Raw genomic sequence first — 10,018 nt, 5'->3', positions numbered from 1 at the left:
TAGTTTCCTAAGTTTTGAACAAGTTTATATCATTCTCTAAGAAAACATGTTTAAAATGTCTCCCAAAATCCTGCTCATCTATCTTGACTTAGGTCAAAAACCTCGCTAATCCATCTCAGACTCTAGCAGCCCCTTATGTGCCCATTAGTAGTGCCTATATCCCTGAAATTTCTTTCTCTTTGCACTCTGACTTTTGAATAAAAATTATAAACGTTGGACCAAATTTTTGCTAGCATAACAAAGTAATGCAATAAAAATATCTTTTTTAGAAATAATGGCATGCGGAATGTCGTCATAAAAAATGATTGCTTTTTTTTTTAGTAGTAGTATTAATTTATTAACCAAAGGAAATAAGACAGACAAAATCAATCGGTAGCACACCAAAAGCGTTGCTTGCGAGGGTGTGTTACTAACAAAAAGACCAAAAAATAGAAGAAAAAAAGAACAAAAACAGAAAAACAATGAGTTAATCTAAAATGAGCAGAAAGGTGAAACCGTGTACCGAGAAAAAAAAAATAAAAAATTTGAATCCGCCTCGTGAAATACTTCATTATGTTTTCTCGTGAGATGTCACATATTCCATTTTGGCCCCATACGCAACTTTTAGCAAACTCGCAATATATTTCATTACGGATATTACCGCGTCCATGGACTGTATCAGCTGGTCAATCCATGAACCTACTAGTAACGTTTGCCAGTGCTTTGTTTTTTATTAATTCATCTTTATATTCCTTGGTTTTATTGTCTGTTAATGACTGTTTTATTTTGCTTCCGGTTTCACCGTCTACAATGACATTATTTTCGCATAGGTTTGCAGTTTCAACGCCTGGATAAGATTTGTAAGTTGACGTTGGTGCTGCAGTAGGCTTGTCTTCTTCTTGTCTTCTTTTGAATGCTTATACCAGAAAGATGGTGATAGTATCTATCAATGGGTAATGTTTTACGAGCAACAGTAGCAAGAAATTGGCCTTTGTTATGAACTAGAAGTTTTAGATTTGCAATTTCTTTTAGCAATAGCATCCCTGGAACTGTTACTCTCGCATATACACCATCACATATTATGAGTATTTTCGGTATTCCTAAGGAATATTATGCCTCGCTATTATGACAACGCACCTACACATTTCCAACAAGAACCTCATTAATGCCTGTTTCATAGTTCAAATATTTCTCATTGTCTACATTCAACGCAACGATAACTCTATCATGTTCACAAACTTTCTTAGAATGTTTCATTTTCACCTTTTGAAATAGGATACAAACTTTTATCCTTCCAATATACAAATGCTCAGATTGAAAACATATAAAAAACTAGTCGATGACCAGAAACTTGAACGGAACTAACTGGACCTGGAACTGATGGAGCTTTAAGTGGAATTAGTGGCATCGGAACTATAGAATTGGGGACAGAAGTGGTGGAAGTCGAATTGGATTCACTGTATTAAAAAACATATATCTAAAAAACGTCACGTCTCAGCAATGATAAAATGCCAGAAGGCCAGACATAGTCTGGCACGGTGGTGGGAAATGACATGGTATGCTACAGAGTGTTTGCTTGCAAATACACGATCCAATTGATGTAAAGCACGAGTTTTAGCGAGAAAATATCTGAAATTTTTTTAGAAATGATGAGGTGTGCCAGATGGTCAAAAATAGTTTGGCACGGTGGCATGAGTTGACATGTAGTATAACGGAGGTTTGTCTTTCCAAAACACGTACTAATAGATCTAAAGCATGATTTTTAGCAAGAAAATATCTGGAAAATGTCTTAGGAGTTATGAGGGATGCCAGAGGGTGCCAGAAGAATAGTCAGAGTGTGAATCATTGGTGTAAAATGATATGGTATATCACGAAGGGTTGGCTTGCAAAACACGAACCTATGGATTTAAAACATGATTTTTAACACGAAAATATCTGAAAAATATCTTTGGAATGATGAGGGGTGCCAGAGGATGTCGTATGTTATCCTTAGTTTGTCATTGTGGCGTGAATTTCCATGATATATCATGGAGGGTTGGCTTGCAAAAATTCAAAGAAATGGATTTAAAGCCTGATTCTTAACAACACAATATCTAAAAATGCATTGATGAAGGGGTGCCAGAGAGTTTTGTAAGACATTCATAATTTATCATGGTGACATAAATTGCTTGGACTAGCATGTTCTACAGCTTAAAGTTAAGCTGGAGATTTTAAAAGAATTTTTTCGACGGAGGGGGACTGAAATCTAACAATCAGTCAAAGAAACGAGGGGTGTTTTGATTAAAAGCTCTCAAAACTATCTCTTAATCAAAATTAAATTTATGTTTAACAAGATTATGCGAAATATGAAGAAAAATTTTATTCAAATGTTTGTTTGTTAACCAGGAATGCATGGTCTTGGCTCAAAGAAACGATGCAGTTCCTTGAAAACCGCTCAGAAATAAACGACTGTAATAATCTGTGACTCTTTTTCTTGTAGGTGCGCCCAATAGAGCAATATAAACGACGCTTTTTCATGAAGACTTCCCAGAAATATTACTTTATATGGCTTAAATATACCTCTAATAACACAAATAGTAGAAAGGCTTTCATATTGCAGCTGTCTAGCTGTCGATTTCTTTGAGGGTAAATCTCTTTCGAATCCTAATGTAAACATATATCTTTGGGAATATAAAGGTTCCCTGAGAAAAACGTTTTGAAATAAAATGAAATCTTGAAGAAAATTGTCTTAAAAAACGTCTTGAAATGTCTTGAAAAACGTCTTGAAGAAAAATGTCTTAAAAAACGTCATGAAATATCTTGAATCGTCTTGAAAAACTATATGAAAAAAATGTCCTAAACAATGCCCTGAAATGACTAGAAATGTCTTGAAGAACATCTTGAAGAAAATATCCCAAAAACATCTTGAATGTCTTGTAGAAAATATTCCTTATTACGTAACAACCAAAGAAACCCTGAAGTAATCAAACCCTGTTATGTAACCACCAAAAGGAAACAAACCCTATTACGTAAAAAGAAGAAATCCTGAAGTAAACAAACCCTGTTACGTAACAAGCACCTGCGTCTCATAGAAAATATTCTCTCTTACGTAATAAACATGTGCATCTTGAAGAAAAACTCCCTATTAAGTAATATTCAGAGAAAAAAAATGATTGGTGGGGACCCTGAAGGTTTTTACTTAGTCCTTGCGGTTTTATTTTTAAGTAATTAATATAACAGACACCTGCATCACATAGCAAACAAACCTTATTATGTAATAATCACGTGTACTACACTGTTACAGTACACTATAATATTACACAATACCCAGGTATGCGTAATAGCGTCTTGAGGGACTAGTAGCTCAAATAATATAAACCCTATGAGGCTTCCAGAAACTAGAGAGGGGATACTACTTTCGTCTCAAATCGTTTTTTTTCTGAAATTGGGTTCCCTTTCACTTATGAGCTCATAAATATATTTTTAGACCGGTCCCTGGCAAGAAGTTTGTATGTCTGTTTACGACTACCACGAATCTTTTAGTCTTTTTGTCTGGGATGAAAAAAAAAATATCCCAGCAGCAATTCCTGGTCTAAGCTCATTGTAATTATTCCAGCCAATTGGAGAAACGATAATTGTGGTCAATTTTCTTTGCCCATCCGACCCCAAACTGGCCTAAACCAACATTTTTTTTCTGCATTAAAGTTCCAGGAATTTGCAAATACAAATTTTGAGCCCAAAATTTTAACAGTTATTCTGGGAGCCAGGTCCCCCCAACTTGTTTTTGGTATATTAAGGTCTCCTTGGTCTCAGATTTTAAGGATGGAATTACCAATCTATCAGAAAAAAAAACGTTATTTGACTATTTTGGGTCCAAATCCAGGAGAAACCAAATTTTTTTTTACGAAATCTTCTATGTATTAGGTTTTTTTGGCCCAAGTATTAAAGATATAAGCTTCAAGCTGATCAGAATAAAAGGTTTTTGAAGCTTTTCTTTTCGGTTTTGGTAGGCCCGTACCGAAAGATGTTTTTTTTTGCATTAGGGTCCTCCTCCCTCAGCAAGTTACAGATATAAGTCTAATGCCGGTAGGATTTCATTATAGATACGACAAGCGTAACCAGATACAAATTACTTTACACCAAGAATCTGGACTATGAAAGCATGACCTGTAGTGAAAAATCGGCAATCCATTAACAATATGATTTAGCTAATGGTTTTTTTTATGCACTTTTGATAATCTTTTTTTGCGAGCAAGATTGTGGTTTTGCCCGTCACTCAGCTCATAACTTTTGTGGTCTAGCAGTGATATTTGATTGTTTTTTCCAGTAGTCTTGGTGGTCGCTTGAAAAAAACCTCAAAATTTGGGAAGTGCGATTTCTCCAGCAAAGCTTTTGGATGCTCTAAGCAATGTCTGATTCCACGTCCTGTAATTTCTATGATTTCCTATCAAGTTAAAATGGTTTCTTTCTGAGGATGGTTCGTTTAAGACCCACAAAAGGTGTAAGTACCATTACCATTTTTGAAATAACAGTTCACTTGGTAACTGAGTGTCTTTCAGAAGGGGAGCAGCTTTATTGAAAAACGCAGAATTATTTGTTGCTTAGAGGTCTTATAGAGTACATGAAAATAAGTAAAATCCATTTTCTCTGGTGGTTATACCAAGTTAGGTTTCTTTGCACGAGTAGAATAAAACTCTTCATTAGCAAAAGCACTACAGCTAAATAGGCCGCTTTACTTTTAGTTTTTTGGACAAGAGACAAAACCTTTCTAACGGTATATAATTTAGTATTGAAGAATAGATGGCAAGCTTCAACCAGTACTAGCCACGAATGCACATTGATTATAGTCATCTGGAAGACCCCACCCCTAAACATTGTAACCATCCTTTGAAAATGTAAAAAAACGACCAAAATACACCTTGAGATTTTACAGCCCATAAATTTCTTAAAACCGTCATTCAGTTCAGCTAAAGAAATTGGACTCAGTGTTTGATGATACGCAAAACCACTATTTTCCCGTGTTTATTCCTTCGTCACTTATTTCCGCTCAGTCCTAATTATACAGCTCCAAAAGCTCATCCGACCTTTATTTTTAGAAATAACAGGTTCAGTCATTAAAAAAACAATAAAAATAGAAATCAAGGACTTCTCTGGCTGTTCTTTATGGTTTGAGCCGAGAAACAAATGGTCCACAGTTCGATCCTTGCAGCTGGCCAGTCTTATGCTAAGAGGTGGAGAAACCTACCAAAATAAATATTAAAAATAAAATATAAAATAAATATTTAAAATAAAATACCAACATAAAATATTTGTGAAGTAGTGAAACAATCTGTAAAGGTCATTCGATTTTGGGAATGTAAAGGCTTTTGTAAAGGCTTTCCAGAAAAGTCAAAACTTTTTGAGGTTTTGCACATTCAGGTTGCTAGAATAGGTTTACAAATTAATGTTAAGAAGACGAAGTCACTATGGCTAGGAATAAGTGAAGATCAACAGGTTACGTTGGGTAAAGAAGAGATTGATCAGTTGGGCAGCTTCACTTACCTTGTTAGTATTATTAGCAAAGACATTGGGAGCAGTCAAGATGTTAAAACTAGAATAGCCAAGGCTCAGTGTATTTTTTCACAATTAAAAAAAGTTTTAAAATATTGGAAGGTACAGCGATGACAATGATCAGATACGATTCTGACTGAAGCATGGGTGCTCCAAAAAGCGGATGAAGATTTACTAGATGTTTTCCAGAGAAATATCCTACGGATTGTTCTCGGTACTCGGCTGACTAATCGTATTTCAAACATTAGACTGTACGAAAAGATTGGTTCAATCCCGCTTCCTAAGGATATAATAAATGAAAGGTTGAGATGGTTAGGGCACGTTCATTGGATGAAGGATGAAAGATTGCCGAAGATTGTCCTTTTCGACCAACCGTCTAGGGTTAACGGAAAGCAAGTCGTCTCGTCTGGAGTGGGAGGATGTCATGGAGAAAAATTGAAAGGGAACGGGAAGTTCTTGGGGGTGTAAAGAGGGAAGATTTGAATAGATTGGGATGGAAGAAGAGCGTGCGTAGCTTTGTTGGCCTCAGGTGGCTTGGTGCTGGGGTGTGTTGTTAGTAGTAGCAGTATCAAAACTGGCAGTGAGAAGAGGGGGGCCTAGTTGTAGTGAGATTGGTTTCTGACCTGGGATTCTGGCGTCGACATAGCTCTTCAAAACAAATATATACTCGCAGTGATAAGATAAAGGGGTTTTATTAACCCCGATTTTGATGAAGTCACTAATTTTATCATATCACGAGTGTGGCATAAATAGCGGAGAATTGTGTTTTATGACCATTGTCCTATAATCACACGCTCATTAAGTTGCTGTTATCAAGCAATCATAGTTCAACACAATAATAAAATTATTAGGGACTTTAGCAGCGAGTGATAAGACCCAGAAGGCCAGTTCCAATGTCACTCGTGGTTTTTTTTTTCTCAGTGATCTCATTACACCATAGTCCACCAATTACCGTTGACTTAACAAAAATCGAAACGTTTCTTTTGTACTATTAAATAAAAAAAACAAGTTTTTTAAATGAAAGTAAGGAGCGACATTAAAACTTAAAACGAACAGAAATTACTTCGCTTATGAAAGGGGCTTTTCCTTCTCAACGCCCCGCTCTTTACGCTAAAGTTTTACTCTTTCTCTTAACTCTACATTTTAAAACAGTAAAAAACTTTAGCGTAAAGAGTGGGGCGTTGAGAAGGAAAAGCCCCTTTCATATACGGAGTAATTTCTGTTCGTTTTAAGTTTTAATGTCGCTCCTTACTTTCATTTAAAAAACTTGTTTTTTTATTTAATTTCTGAACGTTTTTGAATCAATGCAGGTTTTGATTTTGTCTCTCCGCAGAGGAATAATTAAAACGAAATTTGTATATTTATTTTTTTTGGCTAAATGGCTTTCTCATAATTTTGATCGAATAATTTTGAGAAAGAAAGAGCGGGGGAGGAAGCCTAGTTACCCTCCGATTTTCGGTTAATTAAAAAGGCAAGTAGAACTTTTAATTTTTTACGAATCTTTTTATAAAGTAAAAGATATATGTAACTTATAAATTAGCTTACGTAAAGAACTTTTGTATTCTCATGTTTTTATTACATATATGAGGGAGTTCGCCCTCTCGACAGTACCTCGCTCTTTACACTAAAGCTTAAATTTTGTCCCAATTCATTAAGAATGACCCCTGAATCACAAAAGCCGCAGAATAAATAGTTGAAATTACTAAGAATACTTTAGCGTAAAGAGCGAGGTATTAAGAGGAGGTGAGCCCCTCATATGGGTAATAATTTCTGTTCGTTTTAAGTTTTAAAGCTGCTGCTTACTTCCACTTTTTCATATTTATTTTTTCATTGTTTTTTTTTTAAGTAATGCTAGTAAATCCCGCGCTCCCTTCATGGAAATTTTCTTCCCCCATGACAAATTCCTCGATGGAAAGTTCCCCCAGCATATCCCCCTTTTCTCAACCCCTGCCTCCAACCAAAAAATCCTCCTGAAAACGCCTGTACACTTCCCAATAACCATTACTATATGTAAGCACTGGTCAAAGTTTTGAACTTGTAACCCCTCCCACAGGGACTGTGGGGGAGTAAGCCGTCCCCAAAGACATAGTTATAAGGTTTTTCGACTACGTTGAATAAAATGGCTATCTCAGAATTTTGATCAATTGACTTTGGGAAAATAATTAGCGTGGGAGGGGGCCTAGGTGCCCTCCAATTTTTTTGGTGACTTAAAAAGGGCACTAGAACTTTTCATTTTGGTTAGAATGAGCCCTCTCGCAACATTCTAGGACAACTGGGTCGATACGATCACCCCTGGGGAAAAAAAACAAAACAAACAAATAAACACGCATCCGTGATCTGCCTTCTGGCAAAAAAATACAAAATTCCACATTTTTGTAGATATGAGCTTGAAACTTCTACAGCAGGGTTCTCTGATACGCTGAATCTGATGGCGTGATTTTTGTTAAGAATCTATGACTTTTAGGGGGTGTTTCCTCCTATTTTCTAAAATAACGCAAATTTTCTCAGGCTCGTAACTTTTGATGGGTAAGACTAAACTTGATGAAACGTATATATTTAAAATCAGCATTAAAATGCGATTCTTTCGATGTAGCTATTGGTACCAAAATTCCATTTTTTAGAGTTTTGGTTACTTTTGAGCCGGGTCGCTCCTTACTACAGTTCGTTACCACGAACTGTTTGATTATAAGTATGATTTTTCCTGGTCGTTTTTTATGGGATGGGTGGTCGTAGAAACTTGTAAGTAGCCTCATTGATTGGAAATTAAAGGTTTCAGTTACGTATTTGAGGGTGAAAAGTGATTCTAGGTCAATTATCTCCTCCCCATGCCCGTTTTGCCTCTGGGAACCCCTGTTGTATGGTATTGCATCAAATCAAAATTTTAGATAAAGATTTTTTTTTCAAACTTTGTGAATGGCTCAAATGGAAAAACACCTAAGGCTAACATGACCCACTTTGACCCAGAAGCAAGGGCCTTAAATTTATGCTTAGATTTTATAGTGGGAAAATGCTGGGAAGGCGTTAAATCTCGGCCGTCCAATCAGCTTGAAAATTTTAAGGATTGTTCTCTGGACCAAAGGAATCAAACATCCTTATTGGAAGAAGATAGGTGTTAGGAGACCCAAAACAGAGCCATCCCTCCCCTCTTTCCGAAAAAAAAGATATACGCTTATGCCTCCTGTCTTATCTTAGTAACACCAACATACATTTCTCTGTTATTTTCTCTTTGTTTATTTTACTGGTAATTCCTGGAATACATCACTGAAGAGTGAAACGATGGTCAGCTCTAAGAATATTACGAATTTCCAGTGATTTATTTGACCCCCTTAACCAGTCAAGGGTTAAACAGTTCCTTCATAGGCGTTTGAATGGAGTCCCTACTTCATTTTTTTTATGCTTTCAAAGTCAACCGTCACCGCACCTTTATTAATGACTAACATAACATCATCTCCCTTGGCCCTATCGTTCCATATCCCATTAGTAAAAGCTCTTCCATTGTTTGTCTTACTAATAATTTGCGGTTGCAATAAGAGGGAGGAAAACCTTGTGGGAACAAAGACATCTGTGTTTTCCAACTTATGGAAACTTAAGATGAAATGTAGCTGGGAAACTGTTTTCTTTCAATTAACATAAAACAAAAACTGTGAAGGACTATTTTTTTTCTCTCAAATGTTAGAGATAAGTCCCATGTTTTGTTTCTTTCATATTTTTTTACTGTAGAAATATTGATGAATCAATTGCACTTCCTACAATCATATAGCCAAAACTTTTAGAAACTCAGCTAATTTTCCCTGAGAATTTTTTATTTAAAATCATCCATCTTGAATAAATTATTTGATTCTAAAAATGGAAGATTCTAAAAAAGAGTTTGATAATATTTTTCTTGGTACCAATCTGTAGTCATTAAAGGACCCCTCCCCCTGATAACCCATGAGTGTAGAAATAACCAAGTTTACCTTAGAGCTACAGCCTTTTACTAATATTTTGCTAGCGAAGCCCAAGTCAACTTACGATCCAAAATTGCAGACAAACTCAGACATATTTCTAATGTTTAAGGGTTGTAAAGGGGAACAGGTAGATAATTTGTGCCACTCACTTAACAAATAATGAAAATCAGAGAAGTCTAATATTAAAAGATATCATATTTTATAAATACCTTTAATAAATAACCTTATAGAATTATCTTTAATAAGTATAGAATTATCTTTTATAAATAACAATTATCTTTTATAAATAAATAACATTTATCTAGCATTTATAGAAACCTTTACATTTACAACCTTTACAAACCTTAAATTTATCTAACGTTTAGTGGAAACCTCACTTTTTCAACAAACTTTCGCCCTCTGTTCCCAGAAAAAAGCTTACAGGCACCCATTCTAATGTGTGTTCCTTGAACTTCAACTATATACCAAAAGCCACCAGGTTTTTTTGTTTCCGTTCCCTGGTCCAAATGTACCAAAATATAATCTATGCTTCAAGCTTATTAATTGCATTTCTTTCTAAAATT

The 10,018-nt window shown here is 35.5% G+C and overlaps 1 protein-coding gene across 1 annotated transcript in view; it reads left to right on the top strand.

The window, feature by feature from the left end:
• The first annotated feature begins 4,295 nt into the window (after positions 1-4,295).
• Positions 4,296-10,018, top strand: part of LOC136036006 (vesicular acetylcholine transporter-like) — a 32,244-nt gene continuing 26,521 nt past the window's right edge. The window contains exon 1 of the mRNA XM_065717923.1: positions 4,296-4,459. The gene's annotated coding sequence lies outside the window, so the exon portion shown is untranslated. The remainder of the gene's footprint in view (positions 4,460-10,018) is intronic.

This window comes from Artemia franciscana, chromosome 15, assembly GCF_032884065.1.
Source record: "Artemia franciscana chromosome 15, ASM3288406v1, whole genome shotgun sequence".
NCBI classification, from domain to species: domain Eukaryota; kingdom Metazoa; phylum Arthropoda; class Branchiopoda; order Anostraca; family Artemiidae; genus Artemia; species Artemia franciscana.
This window is presented reverse-complemented; position numbering and strand designations above follow the sequence as displayed.